Genomic DNA, 19,921 nt, shown 5'->3' on the forward strand with positions numbered 1-19,921 from the left:
CGGTAATACGGTCACTGTAACAAACACTGTAACAAACAGCCATAGTTGAGACATAAAAAGGGTACCGTTAGAAAGGGTCACTTCTCCTATATTACAGTAAAATAATGTCTCAATGTGTTTTAGTGTCCATATGACCGATTCTGTTGGAACAAATCTCAAATGCAAATAGCAAGTTGAAACCGCTTGTCAGAGAGGAAGACGGCATCTCTCATTTTTGTTGTTTGGAGTGGCAGGGGGATTGGCTTGGTGTGTGTGTGTGTGTGTGTGTGTGTGTGTGTGTGTGTGTGTGTGTGTGTGTGTGTGTGTGTGTGTGTGTGTGTGTGAAAATGGGAAGGTGCACACAGCACAGAAGGAGTGAAGGGGACAAGACCAAAAAGACAACATGAGAACAAGCAGACTGAAACGCTAATAAAAACAAAACAAATAAATATTATTGAGATACAGGCATTTGGAATATCAAGCTAAAACATACATTTAAATTAATTTGAGATATCCCCAGCCCTAATATTTTTGAAGAAAAGTTGCTTGTTAAATATTTTGTGCATGCTGGCTAGTGGCTACTAGAAGGCAATGATGGAATGTGAATTGAAAAGTAGAAATCTCTTTTGCCACTCCGCTCCTCAGACTCCATCTCTTGTAGTGGGAAATGGGCCTGATGCCTGGCTTGTTAACCCCACAGTAGGCCTGTGTCAGGGGCCGGAGAAAGGACCAGTGTCTGGCCCTGAGTGTGTGAGTGTGTGAGTGTGTGAGTGAGTGAGTGAGTGAGTGAGTGAGTGAGTGAGTGAGTGAGTGAGTGAGTGAGTGAGTGAGTGAGTGAGTGAGTGAGTGAGTGAGTGAGTGAGTGAGTGAGTGAGTGAGTGAGTGAGTGTGTGTGTGTGTGTGTGTGAGTGAGTGAGTGAGTGAGTGAGTGAGTGAGTGAGTGAGTGAGTGAGTGAGTGAGTGAGTGAGTGAGTGAGTGAGTGAGTGTGTGTGTGTGTGAGTGAGTGAGTGTGTGTGTGTGTGTGTGTGTGTGTGAGAGAGAGATAAAAACAGACCGACAAAGAGAGAAAGACAGAAAGAAGAAAGGGAGAAATACAGAAACAGAAAGACCTACAACAATACAGCAAGGAGGAGAGAGAGATATCCAGTAAGGAGGGAGGACATGAGAGCGAAAGAATGCGATATATAAAAAGATAGAGAGGTCCTGTGAGTTGTAGCTATGTCCTCCTCCCCCTAATGGTATTAGTGCACTCAGGGACATTTCTGTTCTACGTAATTCAGACCCTGATGTAGCCCATTAGGTTGTACTCTGGAAGAGGGAGGAGGGAGAAAGAGAGAGAGAGAGAGAAAGAGAGAGAGCACAGTTCTGCTCTAAAAGTACTGAAGCCACTGCCACACCCTGTACTAACCAATCCCCCTCTCCACTCCTCCTTGGGCCTCTCTCTCGTCTGACAAGCCAGTCTGAGTCTCTGTGTGGGAGGGTGAGGGTTGGGTTAGAGTGACAGAGAATTAATTCCCCTGTGCCAATTCCCTGTGTCTCCCTCCTACGTGTATGTGCATGTAGGTTCTCTCTCGCTCACACACACACCACACTTCACCCTAAGCGTTCAAACACACACACACACACACACACACACACAGCGCTGGGTCTGTGTTTGCCAGGATTGGAAACTATGCTGCCCATTGTTGCAGAGCGAGGCTTGACACATCGCAATGGAACGCACAGCAGCACAGACACAAAGGACAATTCTAATCCCAAAACAAACACTAACACACAGGTAGCAGACACACTAAGCCGGGCCTAAGTCTGAGGGAACATTAGCGAACAAATAAACTAAAGCTCAGTCCTATGCTGTAGTATTAATGGTTAATAGGAAGTACTCCAAAACACAGTCAAGTAACGGTACTTAACGCAGCTCCTTCTCCTGTCCTCCGCCCCTCCCTCCTCCATGATTACCTTAGGTAATGGTGGTTCTCTCTCTCTCTCTCCCTCCATCTATCTCTGTGTCTAGCTGTGTGGTGATAATGGTGGTGTTGGATGTGTCCCAGGTGACACGGTAGCTATAATTCTGCTGGAGGCCTGATTGACAGTTAAAGCCAAGCTGCGGCCCGGCTGCTACCGTTGTCCTGTTGCAGGGGATTACACCGGCCGCCAGCCCTTTGCTGCTTCACTCCTCTTTCCACCCTTCTCTCCATTCTTCATTCACCCGCTGCTGTCACGCAATCTCAAGGTCCTGGGTGACTATGGACGACCACTTGGCCGAAAGCCAACCGACTTAATAAAGCACAGAATGATATCGCTCGCCAGTTTATCCTCCATTTCCTAATCCAAAGTAAAGTCCCATATAGCCATCTCCTTCTCCTCCCATCCTTACGTTCTAACCTCACCAGCATTCCATAGTTCTATCCATTCTCCTCCATCTTATCTTCCTGTTGTTTTTCACTGTTCTGATAAAAAAAAGTGCTTGCACTTAAAATGTCTGTGTGCATTTTTAAGAGATCCCAAGCAAAGCTCTGTACAGTATAGAACTATTTGATAATGCATCAATTGACGTGATAAGACCAGTGACTAGGAATGCATGATCGATGTAAACTAGAAAGGTTTCTGTTGATGCACTGCTACATGGAGGGAAGGAGCGTTGCCTTGAACTGGCAGAAAACACAAACAAACTAAAAGAGGGTGGTGATTTGATAGGCTAATGTAGAAACGCAAGCTGTGAATGGGTGAAACGTGTCCACAGCGATACTGGACAAGCTCAGACAGCACAATCTGGCACAACCATAAACAACACTTAAGTAATCACCAATCGATATGGGTGATTACACAAAACTCAAAGTAAAATGGCCGTCTTTGGACTGATTCCTCTTGCTACTATCCAGGTGTGAAAAAGTAACAAGTATGACCGACCACCAACTAACACAACCTACTTCAAGGTGAGAGGAATTGTGGGAGGTGCTGTACACAACGCCAACAACTCTTCGCGATCCTCTCAGAAATGACAGCCTAGCATAATTGAGATAAACCGTTGTTGCATTCCAATCCCAGACCCATATTCTTCCAATCAGCCAGCAGACAATGTATAACTCCAGTCCCGTTCGGAGCGCCCTGGGAATACAAGAACCCTTCTGCCAGCACATTAGACTCCCTGGAATGGGTCCAAAACTATCACACACACACGTCTCAATGAGACGCAGTCAGAGCTAGGAGAGATGAAGCCAGACATGTTCCACTGGGTGAATGATTGGTGCTTTTATAGGGAGACACAGTCCTGTCCTCAGGCTTACGACATCTTCTCCCTGTCAATGACGTATCGCCTTTGTGGATGTGCCCACAAAAAGTCGACTTATTATCACACATTATTGTAGAAGTAAGTGAAACTATTCAAACTACCCAATAGGCCAAAACAGTAACTATTACACAGGTATAAACTGTCCATATAGCTAGATGTAACAGTATATAACAGTTTATGCCTATATTCACATTCACAGGTAACTGTCCTGTTAGTGGCCATAAAAGCAGGCGGCCTTAGTATCGATCCCTGCTCACGGATGCCAGACTGACCGGACGGATAAGAAGCAAGGCTGCTGTAATTGCATTATGGATAATCGATCCTATCAACTACAGATTGGGCCAACAGCAATAACGACAGTGTCCTGGTTGTCATGACGATCGGTGGCTTGGGGCAGAGGTAGGAGGCTGGGTTACACCACACCGTGATACAGCGATCGGGAGTGAAGACAGTCACGCTAACTCCCTACAGCCTCTGTTTGGTACCGACACCGCCTGATATCCATCACAGGCCCTGACCCATCCCTGTCCTCTGTCTGGCCTAGTGTGAGCTGTAGTGGCCCTACTGGACCGCACAGCATCACGCATGCTCTCTGAGGACAGCCACTCCCATGATGGCTGTAATGGTGGTTTATTGAGGGGCAAAAATACTACATCGCTTGAAAATACTGAAGAAATGGGTGATTGATTTCCCAGGCTTCCCATAGACCCAAACTCAATTGACAGGCTCTTTAAGAGGACCTGTCTCTCTATGGTTGACCAGACCTCTCTAGGTCTAAAGTTACTGTGGCTTGACTTCCTATCTCTGCTGCAACACACGCTGCCAAGGGTTCTATAGAAAAGCGCACCCCCACTTCAGATGGGTCATCCAGGCCAGGCTAGCAGAGTCATGGTGAGCAGCAGCAGCAGCAGGGATGGGGGACACAGATCAGACCAGATTAGCAGAGTGAGGGAGAGTGGAGAGGAATTGAGAGTGCTTAGTTCTACTCAATTGGTTTCCCCTATTCGCTCGCTGGCTAGACTGGGGGCCCCTCTCACCTAGTATGCTCGTTCATCAATTCGTACCCTTCCTGATAACCTCAATTTAATTCAGTTGGTTGGTAATAACCGCCCTTGTGTAATAATCCAAGCACACAAGGGTTTTAGTGCATATTGAAAATGTGTCCCATGCGTGTAGTTGGAGCTCGCCTAAAAGGATTTTATCTAAAGATCGGTGTCACTGCACACTATGCACATCGGTCTCTATTGAGGCAGCCTTCATTTTATTGCTATAGTCCCTTCACTTCTAATTTTAAAAGAGTGAAAGTTGTAGATCATTTTAACACGGACTTGGTACGTTTCCCAACAGTGCTGTCGAGCTTTAGGGGCTCATTTCGTTACATTTCAACTCCAGAGCGTGTAGTACGTCATGCCGTGTGTAACCAAGAAGCATTCCCCTTCGCAGGGCATGATATAGAAAAAAACCTAGCTTGTGATAGACATTACAAATCCACCGGAGGAATTTCCCCCAAAGTTTTGTTTGTGTTTTAGATTTTCTTCTTCTTGAGGCATGTAGACACTGTCGACTGACAGCCGTAAAAGGTTAGTTTCTCCACCCCAAAGCTAACATTTCTTGTCACTTTTGCCCTTTGCAGTGAACGTGCGCTGTGACCTTAGGATTCCTCTCTCTGTCTGAGTCTCCTCCTTGTAGCATTCCAAACCAAAGCTTCCACAATCCACTAGATGTGTTTCTGAATAAATACATTCCAAACCAAAGCTTCCACAATCCACTAGATGTGTTTCTGAATAAATACATTCCAAACCAAAGCTTCCACAATCCACTAGATGTGTTTCTGAATAAATACATTCCAAACCAAAGCTTCCACAATCCACTAGATGTGTTTCTGAATAAATACATTCCAAACCAAAGCTTCCACAATCCACTAGATGTGTTTCTGAATAAATACATTCCAAACCAAAGCTTCCACAATCCACTAGATGTGTTTCTGAATAAATACATTCCAAACCAAAGCTTCCACAATCCACTAGATGTGTTTCTGAATAAATACATTCCAAACCAAAGCTTCCACAATCCACTAGATGTGTTTCTGAATAAATACATTCCAAACCAAAGCTTCCACAATCCACTAGATGTGTTTCTGAATACAACATTCCAAACCAAAGCTTCCACAATCCACTAGATGTGTTTCTGAATAAATACATTCCATTCTATTGTGCCGCCTCGATGGAGTGATTACTTTGTAGCTTCCAGGTTGCCTGCTAGAAGCTGAACCAGTTATTACATTAACATACACTGGGACAGAGACCAAATAGGACAATAAAATGGGTAGTTTCAACCACAAATAGATATCTACAATGTTTTGACAACAACGTGAGCATGGTTAATGAAATCACCACCGTTTGAATTATTGCACTAGGAGAAGGGGATGCATGAAACTACACAGTTGGCATGAGGAAAAACTAGGTTGGCCAATAGAAACCTCTAACGACCTAACCAAAGGTCACTAATGATTAGCAGACTTTTACCCAGGGCCCGGCTAGATAGGCTACTTTCATTTTGACATATTTGACATATGACACAGTAATCTTAGTGGAAACATTCCAGGTCAGGACACAAATCCAGAAGTTATCTTATGGGATACGAAAACATCAACGAGTGCATGTCTGCATGACTAATCCACAGCCTAACATACTTCCCCTCTTAGCTCAGCTATGCTACAAGCTAGCATGGGCCACGAGACAAAGAAATGGAAACCCACACACACACACACGCAGAGTAGATGAGGCCTCCACCTCATTTGTCAAATTTGGTCTGATAGGAGCGTGTGGATTCGTGACGGAAATGTCTCTAACTGCAGCGGTGCCAAAGAAAGGGAGAAAACATATGCACAATTAAGGTAAATATGCTTTTTATTGTCACATACACCGGATAGGTCCAGTGAAATGTGTTGTTTTACAGGGTCAGCCGTAGTAGTACGGCAACCCTGGAGCAAATTAGGGTTAAGTGCCTTGCTCAAGGGCACGTCGACAGATTTTTCACCTTGTCGGCTACTGGCCTAACACTCTAACTGATAGGCTACCTGCCGCTCTAAGTAACGCTTTACATTAACGTTGCTATCCTGTAATAATACTATAATTACTAACAACAACAACATTATTACTGTAGTAATTACAGCATCACTCATAGGTATAAGAGCATCTTAATGTATAGTGTTACCCTCACCTGCATGTTTCTATAGGTAAAATATATCATTTGACAATCAGACAGAATATAGCCAGTAATGAAGCCACCGCTGGGTTAGATAGACCCACCTCTGATTCCTGCATGTGGTAATCTGGGGAGGATTGTCCAGTAATCTCCTGCAGGATCCACACTCCTCTCTAATAACAAGAATAATCCTCTCTCTGCTCTTCCTCTTATCATTCCTATCATCAATATCGAGGAGGTATGGCAGCACAAGAGGCCTAAGGGCTGATAATAGTGTACAGAAATCAAATCAGCCCAACGCTGAGAGAAAGTAACTCGGTGTTTACTGTAATGTGATGCAATGGGGTGGCCAGTTGGCAGAGGATGCATGTTCCTTTTCATGGATAGGCCTTCAGACTGCACTTTGAAACACATGGCAGTGAAAGATATAATTGTCAATAACTGCTCTAAGCAGACAGCACATGTTGAAGATAAACAGCTTTCTGGCTACAGTGCAATTTCTCAGCTGCTGTGTAGTAGCCCTGAAGGTTGCTTTGGAGATTATATTCACTAAATCATAGCCTATAAACTCAACTCCAAGATTTATGATGTAGTTGAGCGGGCTACTAGTGTGGGTTTTTATTTGAGAAAATACAGATTTCAACACCCAAAGAAAAATCCGCAATTAAATTGCGGGCTAGTTTTTTAAATAACAACTTTATAAAAACGTATAAAAATCCACACTAGTCGCCGCTCAACTCCATCATAAATCGTTGAGTTTAATCCGCTAGCTAAATCAGAGCATAACACGTAGCCTATTCTTGCCTTATAGGAAATTATAACTACATTTTACTTCGGCTGTACAGTCAAAACAGAAAACCGTAACATCGAAATGATCCAAATGTTACAATGTTGTAACAGTGTATTCAAAGTTCACATTTGTCAACAGTCGGATTTGAAGAACCTCTGCGGGAGGTCCCGACTGAGCTGGAGGTCCCCGACTGAGCTGAAGCCCCCCCAAACAAAACAAAAAACACTCCCATAACATGAAGAATTGAATTACACTTTATAAAGGCTTATACGAATAGGAACCATGTGCGCAGTTGCTTAGCCCTAATTGAATGACGTTATGGCCACACACACACACACACACACACACACACACACACACACACACACACACACACACACACACACACACACACACACACACACACACAGTCAAGCTTGCATAACTTTGCGAACAGCCATAGCTCCTGCGCTGTGACACTCGGGTGTGACACTGCGACTTCACCCATGCACTTCTTGCTATGATGCGTAACGTGCGTATTTCTCATCCAAAATCACCGTCCCTTCTTCACTGATAAATCAACAAACCACATCAGAACAACACGATAGCCGTAACCCGAGGTACCTAGACGATTTGCCCAATAAAAGGATGTGTTTATTTTGAGTTGACTCACCGTTTGCTGAATATTTTTGACAGTTTGTCGGGAGTCTCCGAGTGTAGCTGCCACCACGATGATGATCCGCCCTCCCGTACTGCGCTTCAGTGACCGCAGGGTAACATTACCGATCACAGACAGTTTCCTCCAATCAAAATCCCAAAATATCAACTGACTGAAATTTCATCCAATGATAATGGCGAAAATGTCGTTTTGACAGACGCTACCTCCAATCACAGCTTCGTATTTTACAAGCGAACGCCCTGACGGTTTCCTTAGGTACTGTAATTTACTTTGATAGACAACCATAACGTACAATGAGTAAGTTTGACGCCTTTTACGGGACTGTATTGGCCCAATAGGCAACCATAAGAAGAACAGCCATTGAAGAATATCACGCAACCCGACTAAAACGTCAGAATGTCGCCGGAGGAGAGTCTCCATGGCTAGATCATATATCAATCGTCTTGGGCGCGTTGGAGTGGATCACTTTTATCAAGTCGGTGCTCACTGCCTTTCAAATTGTGTTACATTATGGGGGTAAAAACATGTCTGACTTGCGCCGACATGTCGCCTACATAAATGTTACAACAACCCTATGATCAAAGGTCATGAAGTTTCAAATGCAATTTTATGTAGTTGCTCCTCACCAGCTGCAACTTGGAGCCATCGCCTGCATTGTGGGAGGCACTAATTGTCAACCAATCATTCGTGTTTTTGTTTGATTGCCGCGAACGTGACCAAAGACGTTACTGAAACAGGAAGCCCGCAATTCATATCTAAACAGTGTATAAGTGAATGTTATGTTTGAGTCCTACTCTCCGATTAATAGTACAATGTAAGCCTTAGCACGTATATTTACAGTGTGTGATATGGAGGTTGGATACATATTTATTTCAACATTTCAAAGAAACACTTTGATAAACAATGGCAACATTGCAATGTTGCATTGAGCCATGCTTGTTGGAAAACCAAATCATTGTTCGACGTTTGGCTCTCGTAGATCCACCTCCCCGAATTCACTTCAGCCTTACCACTCAAACAAGCCAATTGTGTGGTGTGACGATGCAAGTTTTAAATTCGAATGCATAAAAAAAGTGCATTATTCATCAGGCCTATGGGCTTGCTAGGCTATAGCATAGGCCTAATCTTATTATTCGATTTAATGAGCAGTGTTGGCTGTTGGAATTACCAAATCAGAATATCCTTTATAAACTGTAGAAATATTGTAAATGGCAGTTATTGCTATAAAACATGTTTCCAAAAATGCACAGAAAAGTACCATAACTTACCCTGACACTAAGTTACTGCATTACTTTGTAAAATAAAGTAATGTTTCAGTGTTTAACTGTAACTACTCATTAACATTGTATCACCGAGTATGGAAACAATTTCAGTTACTGTTTCAACCCTTTTTAAATTATACAATGTCGCCATCCCATGGCCAAAAGCTCACCTTTCAGTGGTGGACACAGAGATAGATAGAGGTGGTACTTCCTATGGGTTTGGAAAGGATCACATAATTCCACCCAGGTCATCAGGAGGGATCAGCCAATTGATTATACTCATTAGCAAGCATTCCATAACTGCAGGTGGCAGAAAATCACCAACCTTGGCTTTATACCTGTTCAAACAACACACTCCAGGTGACAGTAGGCACCCTTTTGGTTTGTTTACCATCTCATAGAAGTAGCAGATGAAGAAAATGGACTACTTCAAAATGGAGATGGTCGCAATGTCACCAGAGTGTTTAAACCCAGAGGCCCAACGCTTAGCGAAGCAGAACAAACAGGGGTTTGGGAAGTAAATGGGAGAAGTAAAAAATGATTACTTAGTTGTTCATTTTCTTAAAATCTAAAGTACTTAATTAAAAAATTAAAAAATACTTGAAAGTACTACCTAAGAAAAAACATTTTTAGGTATCTCATCTGTACTTTACTATTTATATTTTTGACAATTTTATACTTTAACTTCCCTACATTCCTAATGAAAATTATGTACTTTGTACTCCATATATTTTCTCTGACAACAAAAGTACTCGCTGCATTTTGAATGATTTAATTTATCCATAAATAAAAAAAATAAAAAAATGGTGGTCTGGCTTTCTTAATGTAAGGAATTTGAAATTATTTACATTTACGTCATTTAGCAGACGCTCTTATCCAGAGCGACTTACAAATTGGTGCATTCACCTTATGATATCCAGTGGAACAACCACTTTACAATAGTACATCTATATCTTTTTTTTGGGGGGGGGGGGTTAGAAGGATTACTTTATCCTATCCCAGGTATTCCTTAAAGAGGTGTCCATTCCTTTCAGGTGTCTACAGAAGGTGGTGATTGACTCCGCTGTCCTGGCGTCGTGAGGGAGCTTGTTCCACCATTGGGGTGCCAGAGCAGCGAACAGTTTTGACTGGGCTGAGCGGGAACTGTGCTTCCGCAGAGGTAGGGGGGCCAGCAGGCCAGAGGTGGATGAACGCAGTGCCCTTGTTTGGGTGTAGGGCCTGATCAGAGCCTGAAGGTACGGAGGTGCCGTTCTCCTCACAGCTCCGTAGGCAAGCACCATGGTCTTGTAGCAGATGCGAGCTTCAACTGGAAGCCAGTGGAGTGTGCGGAGGAGCGGGGTGACGTGATAGAACTTGGGAAGGTTGAACACCAGATGGGCTGCGGCATTCTGGATGAGTTTTAGGGGTTTAATGGCACAGGCAGGGAGCCCCGCCAACAGGGAGTTGCAGTAATCCAGACGGGAGATGACAAGTGCCTGGATTAGGACCTGCGCCGCTTCCTGTGTAAGGCAGGGTCGTACTCTGCGAATGTTGTATAGCATGAACCTACAGGATCGGGTCACCGCCTTGATGTTAGCGGAGAACGACAGGGTGTTGTCCAGGGTCACGCCGAGGCTCTTAGCACTCTGGGAGGAGGACACAATGGAGTTGTCCACCGTGATGGCGAGATCATGGAAAGGGCAGTCCTTCCCCGGGAGGAAGAGCAGCTCCGTCTTGCCGAGGTTCAGCTTGAGGTGGTGATCCGTCATCCACACTGATATGTCTGCCAGACATGCAGAGATGCGATTCGCCACCTGGTTATCGGAAGGGGGAAAGGAGAAGATTTATTGTGTGTCGTCTGCGTAGCAATGATAGGAGAGACCATGTGAGGATATGACAGAGCCAAGTGACTTGGTGTATAGCGAGAATAGGAGAGGGCCTAGAACTGAGCCCTGGGGGACACCAGTGGTGAGAGCACGTGGTGCGGAGACGGATTCTCGCCACGCCACCTGGTAGGAGCGACCTGTCAGGTAGGACGCAATCCAAGAGTGAGCCGCGCCGGAGATACCCAACTCGGAGAGGGTGGAGAGGAGGATCTGATGGTTCACAGTATCAAAGGCAGCAGATAGGTCTAGAAGGATGAGAGCAGAGGAGAGAGAGTTAGCTTTAGCAGTGTGGAGAGCCTCCGTGACACAGAGAAGAGCAGTCTCAGTTGAATGACCAGCCTTGAAACCTGACTGATTTGGATCAAGAAGGTCATTCTGAGAGAGATAGCAGGAGAGCTGGCCAAGGACGGCGCGTTCAAGAGTTTTGGAGAGAAAAGAAAGAAGGGATACTGGTCTGTAGTTGTTGACATCGGAGGGATCGAGTGTAGGTTTTTTGAGAAGGGGTGCAACTCTTGCTCTCTTGAAGACGGAAGGGACGTAGCCAGCGGTCAAGGATGAGTTGATGAGCGAGGTGAGGTAAGGGAGAAGGTCTCCGGAAATGGTCTGGAGAAGAGAGGAGGGGATAGGGTCAAGCAGGCAGGTTGTTGGGCAGCCGGCCGTCACAAGACGCAAGATTTCATCTGGAGAGAGAGGGGAGAAAGAGGTCAAAGCATAGGGTAGGGCAATGTGAGCAGGACCAGCGGTGTCGTTTGATTTAACAAACGAGGATCGGATGTCGTCGACCTTCTTTTCAAAATGGTTGATGAAGTCATCCGCAGAGAGGGAGGAGGGGGGAGGGGGAGGAGGATTCAGGAGGGAGGAGAAGGTGGCAAAGAGCTTCCTAGGGTTAGAGGCAGATGCTTGGAAGTTAGAGTGGTAGAAAGTGGCTTTAGCAGCAGAAACAGAGGAGGAAAATGTAGAGAGGAGGGAGTGAAAAGATGCCAGGTCTGCAGGGAGGCTAGTTTTCCTCCATTTCCGCTTGGCTGCCCGGAGCCCTGTTCTGTGAGCTCGCAATGAGTCGTCAAGCCACGGAGCAGGATGGGAGGACCGAGCCGGTCGGGAGGATAGGGGACATAGAGAGTCAAAGGATGCAGAAAGGGAGGAGAGGAGGGTTGAGGAGGCAGAATCAGGAGATTGGTTGGAGAAGGATTGAGCAGAGGGAAGAGATGATAGGATGGAAGAGGAGAGAGTAGCAGGAGAGAGAGAGCGAAGGTTGCGACGGCGCAATACCATCTGAGTAGGGGCTGAGTGAGTAGTGTTGGAGGAGAGCGAGAGGGAAAAGCAGACAAGGTAGTGATCGGAGACTTGGAGGGGAGTTGCAGTGAGATTAGTAGAAGAACAGCATCTAGTGAAGATGAGGTCAAGCGTATTGCCTGCCTTGTGAGTAGGGGGGACGGTGAGAGGGTGAGATCAAAAGAGGAGAGGAGTGGAAAGAAGGAGGCAGAGAGAAATGAGTCAAATGTAGACGTAGGGAGGTTAAAGTCACCCAGAACTGTGAGGGGTGAGCCATCCTCAGGAAAGGAACTTATCAAGGCGTCAAGCTCATTGATGAACTCTCCAAGGGAACCTTTTGATACTTAAGTATATTTAAAACCAAATACTTTTAGACTTTTACTCAAGTAGGATTTTGCTGGTTGACTTTCACTTTTACTTGAGTCATTTTACTTTTACTGAAGTATGACAATTGGGCTCATTTTCCCCCACTGGATTCGAGCCATTGTCTTAAGTAGCTGAATATGTTATTACTCCAACCTCGTGAAAGTAACAAAATGTAATCACATCAAAAAAACGTTAAATCGTAGCTTGGCGCAAGACAATCAAATCAAATTGTATTTGTCACATGCGCCGCATGTGAAATGCTGTGAAATACCGTGAAATGCTGATAAGCCCTAGACCAACAATGCAGTTCAAGAAATAGAGTTAAGAAATAGACTAAATAAACTAAAGTAAAAAAAAATTATAAAATGAAAAAGTAAAATTACATAACAATAATGAGGCTATATACAAGGGGTACCGGTACCGATTCAATGTGCGGGGTACAGGTTAGTCAAGGTAATATGTAAAGTGTCTATGCAATCGATAATAAACAGCGAGTAGCAGCAGTGTAAAAACAAAGTGGGGGGGTTTAATGTAAATTGTTCGGGTGGCCATTTGATTAATTGTTCTGCAGTCTTATGCCTTGGGGGTAGTGGCTGTTAAGGAGCCTTGTGGTCCTAGACTTGGTCCTCCGGTACTGCTGCTTGTGACTAGAGTCTTCGACAATTTTTTGGGCCTTCCTCTGACACCGCCTAGTAATAGGTCCTGGATGTCAAAACGCTTGGCCCCAGTGATGTACTGGGCCGTACGCACTACCCTCTGTAGTGCTTTGCGATCGGAGGCCGAGCAGTTGCCATACCAGGCAATGATGCAACCAGTCAGGATGCTCTCAATGGTGCAGCTGTATAACTTTTTTGAGGATCTGAGGACCCATGCCCAAATCTTTTCAGAGGGGGAATAGGCGTTGTCGTGCCCTCTTCACGACTGTCTTGGTGTGTTTGGACCATGGTAGTTTGTTGGTGATGTGGACACCAAGGAACTTGAAGTGCTCAACCTGCTCCACTACAGCCCCATCAATGAGAATGGGGGCGTGCTCGGTCCTCTTTTTCCTGTAGTCCACAATCATGTCCTTTGTCTTGATCACATTGAGGGATAGGTTGTTATCCTGGCACCACACTGCCAGGTCTCTGACCTCCTCCCTATAGGTTGTCTCATAGTTGCCGGTGATCAGGCCTACCACTGTTGTGTCGTCGGCAAACTTAATGATAGTGTTGGAGTCGTGCATGGCCATGCAGTCATGGGTGAACAGGGAGTACAGGAGGGGACTGAGCACGCACCCCTGAGGGGGCCCCCATGTTGAGGATCAGCGTGGCAGATGTGTTGTTACCTACCCTTACCACCTGGGGGCGGCCCATCAGGGAGTCCAGGATCCAGTTGCAGAGGGAGGTGTTTAGTCCCAGGGTCCTTAGCTTAGTGATGAGCTTTGAGGGCACTATGGTGTTGAACGCTGAGCTGTAGTCAATGAATAGCATTCTCACGTAAGTGTTCCTTTTGTCCAGGTGGGAAAGGGCAGTGTGGAGTGCAACAGAGATTGCATCATCTGTCGATCTGTTGGGGTGGTATGCAAATTGGAGTTGGTCTAGGGTTTCTGGGATAATGGTGTTGATGTGACCCATGACCAGCCTTCCAAAGCACTTCATGGCTACAGACGTGAGTGCTACGGATTGGCACCGGGGCCTCCCACTCCTCTTTCTATTCTGGTTAGAGCCAGTTTGCGCTGTTCTGTGAAGGGAGTAGTACACAACGTTGTACGAGATCTTCAGTTTCTTGGCAATTTCTCGCATGGAATAGCCTTCATTTCTCAGAACAAGAATAGTCTGACGAGTTTCAGAAGAAAGTTCTTTGTTTCTGGCCATTTTGAGCCTGTAATCGAACCCACAAATGCTGATGCTCCAGATACTCAACTAGTCTAAAGAAGGCCAGTTTTATTGCTTCTTTAATCAGGACAACAGTTTTTAGCTGTGCAAACATATTTGCAAAGGGATTTTCTAATGATCAATTAGCCTTTTAAAATGATAAACATGGTTTAGCTAACACAACGTGCCATTGCAACACAGGTATGATGGTTGCTGATAAAGGGCCTCTGTACGCTTATGTAGATATTCCATAAAAATCTGCCGTTTCCAGCTACAATAGTCATTTACAACATTAATAATGTCTACACTGTATTTCTGATGAATTTGATGTTATTTTAATGGACAAAAAACATTTCTAAGTGACCCCAAACTTTTGAATGGTAGTGTATAGTTTCACAGACATATTGTTGCATTGTTTTCTGGTTTGTGAGAAATCGTTAAGAATAATATAAAACCAGTCTGGTGGATGGGTGAATTGGTTTCGTCTTGACTCCTGGTTGACAGTGTTGGGAGATGGGTAATGAATTGATGCTCGGGTGCCAAATCAACACAAATAGATAAGAAAAAGGATGTGTTAGGATGTGTTATTTTAGTGTTCCCTTTATTTTTTTGAGCAGTGTATTATTCTGACATTTCACATTCTTAAAATAAAGTGGTGATCCTAACTGACCTCAGACAGGGAATTTTTACTAGGATTAAATGTCAGGAATTGTGAAAAACTGAGTTTAAATGTATTTGGCTAAGGTGTATGTAAACTTCCGACTTCAACTGTATGCTATTACACAGGGCGACAATATTCCGTTTTCTGTCCAACTAGCTTACATAACATTGAATATAATTCCACCCAGTTTCATCATGATAATGTGTGTAGCCTGCAGCAAAGCGGGGCGGCAGCGTAGCCTAGTGGTTAGAGCAGAATGGTGAATTTACTAAATGAAATGAGAGGTTGACTGTGTGATATTAGGTTGCTTCTTGTGTAAATATTTTCTAGCTGAAAGGTTGCAAGATCCAATCCCCGAGCTGACAAGGTACAAAATCTGTCATTCTGCCCCGAACAAGGCAGTTAACCCACTGTTCCTAGGCTGTCATTGAAAAACATTATTTGTTCTTAACTGACTTGCCTAGTTAAATAAAGGTACAAAAAAAGTGATTACAACCTAACTAGTACATTATTGATTTGGTTAACTTTCATTGATGTGACATCATAAAGGTTTTCTGTGATTGTATTGGTTAGGTCCTGAGCTCAGTAAGGGTAATTTCCAATGCTGTAGGCTAACGTAAAGGATGACTATATTTTGTATCTTTTGTAATATACTGCTCAAAAAAATAAAGGGAACACTTAAACAACACATCCTAGATCTGAATGAAAGAAAAAATCTTATTAAATACTTTTTTCTTTACATAGTTGAATGTGCTGACAACAAAATCACACAAAAATAATCAATGGAAATCCAATTTATCAACCCATGGAGGTCTGGATTTGGAGTCACACTCAAAATTAAAGTGGAAAACCACACTACAGGCTGATCCAACTTTGATGTAATGTCATTAAAACAAGTCAAAATGAGGCTCAGTAGTGTGTGTGGCCTCCACGTGCCTGTATGACCTCCCTACAACGCCTGGGCATGCTCCTGATGAGGTGGCGGATGGTCTCCTGAGGGATCTCCTCCCAGACCTGGACTAAAGCATCCGCCAACTCCTGGACAGTCTGTGGTGCAATGTGGCGTTGGTGGATGGAGCGAGACATGATGTCCCAGATGTGCTCAATTAGATTCAGGTCTGGGGAACGGGCGGGCCAGTCCATAGCATCAATGCCTTCCTCTTGCAGGAACTGCTGACACACTCCAGCCACATGAGGTCTGTAGCCGCATCCCCACCAAATCCTGCTGCTGAGGATGAACCACTGTCTACAGACCCTGCTGACTGGCTTTCAGTTCTGACTGACAGAATTCGGACACAACTAGTTTGCGGAGGACAAAGTGAGGTATCACCTAACTTTGTTTTCCCAAGGAATGAGAGTGACGGAAGAAGTTGCCACCACCAGTTTTCCCGGGAAGACCTTGGTGAGTGGTGAAAAAATCCCTAGAAGTTGGTTGGTGAATTCTGAAAGAAACAACAGCCTCTTCTGCTTCTGTTGCAAACTCTTTTCTAAGAAGAAAATTAATTTAGCAAACTCAGGACTGACAGACTGGAAACATGCAAGTTCTTTGCTGACTTCACACGACAGCAGTCCAGAACACCAAAACTGCATGAAAACATGGAAAGAACTGGCAATGAGGATCAAAAAAGGGGAAACAATTCATAAGCATGAAATGGCACTTATGGAGGCTGAGAGGACAAGATGGAGAGAGGTGTTGACAAGTCTGACTGCTATTGTACAGTCTCTGGCAATTGGAAATCTGTCACTAAGGGGACAAACAGAAACACTGTACTTTCCATCAAATGGAAATGTCTTCAAAGAGGTTGAACTGATGGCATAATTTCATCCAGTCATGAAAGAGCACCTTAACCGTGTCCAAAAAGGGACCTCGAGTCACACCACCAGCTGCCTTGGCCACCAAATACAGAATGAACTCATTGATTTGTTGAGCAGCAAGGTCATTTGGTGAGTGACATCAATAATGGTGAGTGACATCAAGCTGGCAAGATTCTTCTCTATCATTCTAGATTGCACCTCAGATGTCAGCCACACTGAACAGTTGTCAGTTGTGATTTGGATTGTGTCACTGAAGGAGGAGCCCCACATAAAGGAACATTTTATGGGTTTTTTTGGAGGCAGATGAGTCCACGGGCCAACATTTGGCATCCCTGATTCTCAAAAGATTAGAGAAGCTAAAAATTCATTTTGAGGGCTGCATGTTTCCAGTCTGGGCCCAACATGAGAGACAAAAACAAAGGTGTCCAAGCCAGACTCCTGGAAATGAATCCAAGAGCTCTATTTGTGCCATGTGGGCCTCACACATTGAACCTGGTTGTGGCTGATGATGCTAAAAGTTCTGTCGATGCCACAGGTTACTTTGGCAACTTACACAAACTGTACACCTTGTTCTCAGCCTCCACACAGTGACGGGTCATCCTGAAAAAACATGTGGACATCACTTTGAAGATGTGGACTGAGACAAGGTGGGAGAGTAAAGTTAAGAGTGTCGAGCCACTGAGGTATCAGGCAGCAGCGGTGAGAGAGGCACTGATTGAGGTGAGGGATCAAACCAAAGACCATGTTATAAAGATTGAGGCCCAGTCCTTGTCAGAGGAGGTGGGATCATACAGCTTCAGCATCTGTACAGTGGTGTGGTATGACATCTGGAGCCAGATCCAACATGTGAGCAAGCTGATGCAGTCTCCCAGTATGCATGTGGATGTTGCAGTCAGTCTTCTCAGAAAGACAGAGAGAGGTCTCAGCAACTACAGGCCAACAGGCTTTATGACGGCACAAACGTCAGCCAAGGATATTTGCGAGGGTATGAATGTAGAGGCCTTTCTACAACAAAAAAGGCTGAGGTCCAAAAGTGGCACTTTTCATACAAATCATTTGACGAGCCTTTGGTGATGCCCTGAAGAAGCTGGAGGTGACATTTTTCAATGTCGTTGTTGATGCTGTAACCTCAGCCTTTAAGGAAATATTTTCCTCATTGGAAAATGTGGGAGAGAAGTTTGAAGTTCTGTCAACCTTCCAAAGTCTCTCAAATGAGGAGCAGACAGAATAATGTGAGGCCCTTAGTATGACACTGCACTATAAAGAACACAGAGACTTGGATGGCAGAGAGCTTGCACAGGAACTGAAGAACTTGCCTGACTTGCCATCGAAGACCATGACCCTTCTTGAGCTGCTGATATTTATACACGAAAGGGAGCTCTCAGAAATGTATCCAAATTTGTGGACTGCTCTCAGAATTTGTCTTATTCTTCCAGTGACCGTAGCTGAAGCAGAGAGGAACTTTTCAAAGCTGAAGCTCATCAAATCCTACCTGAGGTCCACCATGTCACAGGAACACCTTAGTGGCCTTGCTGTCATCAGTATTAACCATGCAATTGCTGGGCAAATTTCTTATGATGATTTAATTGATGACTTTGCATCAAAGAAGGCAAGAAAGGTCAGGGTTTAGATGGCAGTTGTGCAATTTAGTTTGTGTGTTTCTTGTTTGAAGTGCAATAGTGTAACAAGCAGGTTCTCCTCTTTATAAGTGTGTTATTCTATTTGTGTATTTATGTGATATAGGATTTGTGCAATTTAGTTTTATTTGTGTGTTTTTTGTTAGCAATAGGGTAATACTGTAATAATTTTATTCTCTTTTTAATTTGCATTTTTTACTACAATTTGTTTCTATTTGTCTTTGTTACTTCTTTTTGATATTTATGAGTCTTATTTTTGTATATATTTTTATATTTATATCATTTTAAATGTTATGATTATTTATTTGTGTTGTTCCAAATGTCTGTATAAAAATTAGGGGGAGGCTGAAGGGGGGGGGGGTGCCCAGGGAGCCATACAAACTAGAGCCGCCACTGCCTGTAATCCATGGCTTCTGGTTGGGGTATGTACGCACAGTCACTGTGGGGACGAAGTCATCGATGCACTTATTGATGAAGCCAGTGACTGATGTGGTGTACTCCTCAATGCCAGCGGAAGAATCCTAGAACATATTCCAGTCTGTGCTAGCAAAACAGTCCTGTAGCTTAGCATCTGCGTCATCTGACCACTTCCTTATTGAGCGAGTCGCTGGTACTTCCTGCTTTAGTTTTTGCTTGTAAGCAGGAATCAGGAGGATAGAGTTATGGTCAGATTTTCCAAATGGAGGGCAAGGGAGAGCTTTGTACGCGTCTCTGTGTGTGGAGTAAAGGTGGTCTAGAGTTTCTTTTCCCCTGTGGTTGCACATTTAACATGCTGGTAGAAATGAGGTAAGACGGATTTAAGTTACCCTGCATTAAAGTATCTCGCCACTAGGAGCGCTGCCTCCGGATGAGCTTTTCTTGTTTGCTTATGGCCTTATACAGCTTGTTGAGTGCCGTCTTAGTGCCAGCATCGGTTTGCATGGTTCACTGTTAGTGACTGAGCCATGTTGCCATTAAACCCTTATACTACCCTGCTGACGCACTACAGGTAACCACCAGGTGTCACAATAAACAAATAAAAAATGGGTTTCTTATAAACATTAACATATATATATTTTTTAAATAATAGTTTCTTTACAATTAATACTTCATTCTTATATATTCCTTAATATAATTTAAACACTTTATTTTCTATAAAAATGGCTCTGACATTACCATTGATCTTGTACTGCTGTTAGCGAATGTGTCTCAATAGCATGTCCATTGACCACATTAACTGTGAGAGGATGGTAGAAAACTCCAACATGGGTGAGACTTAAAAGTAGA

At 44.1% G+C, this 19,921-nt stretch overlaps 1 protein-coding gene across 9 annotated transcripts in view; it reads right to left on the reverse strand.

The window, feature by feature from the left end:
- The window catches only part of LOC115195626 (microtubule-associated protein 4), a 115,840-nt gene extending 107,838 nt beyond the window's left edge, over positions 1 to 8,002 (reverse strand). For 7 of the 9 annotated variants that reach the window (XM_029755687.1, XM_029755690.1, XM_029755685.1 and 4 more), the window contains exon 1: positions 7,919 to 8,002. The gene's annotated coding sequence lies outside the window, so the exon portion shown is untranslated. Of the gene's footprint in view, positions 1 to 1,388; positions 1,449 to 6,580; positions 6,782 to 7,918 lie in introns of those variants that run through there. The other 2 variants (XM_029755683.1, XM_029755684.1) reach the window with 2 other exon arrangements.
- Positions 8,003 to 19,921: the final 11,919 nt, after the last annotated feature.

Source organism: Salmo trutta, chromosome 6 (assembly GCF_901001165.1).
Source record: "Salmo trutta chromosome 6, fSalTru1.1, whole genome shotgun sequence".
Classification (NCBI taxonomy): Eukaryota; Metazoa; Chordata; class Actinopteri; order Salmoniformes; family Salmonidae; genus Salmo; species Salmo trutta.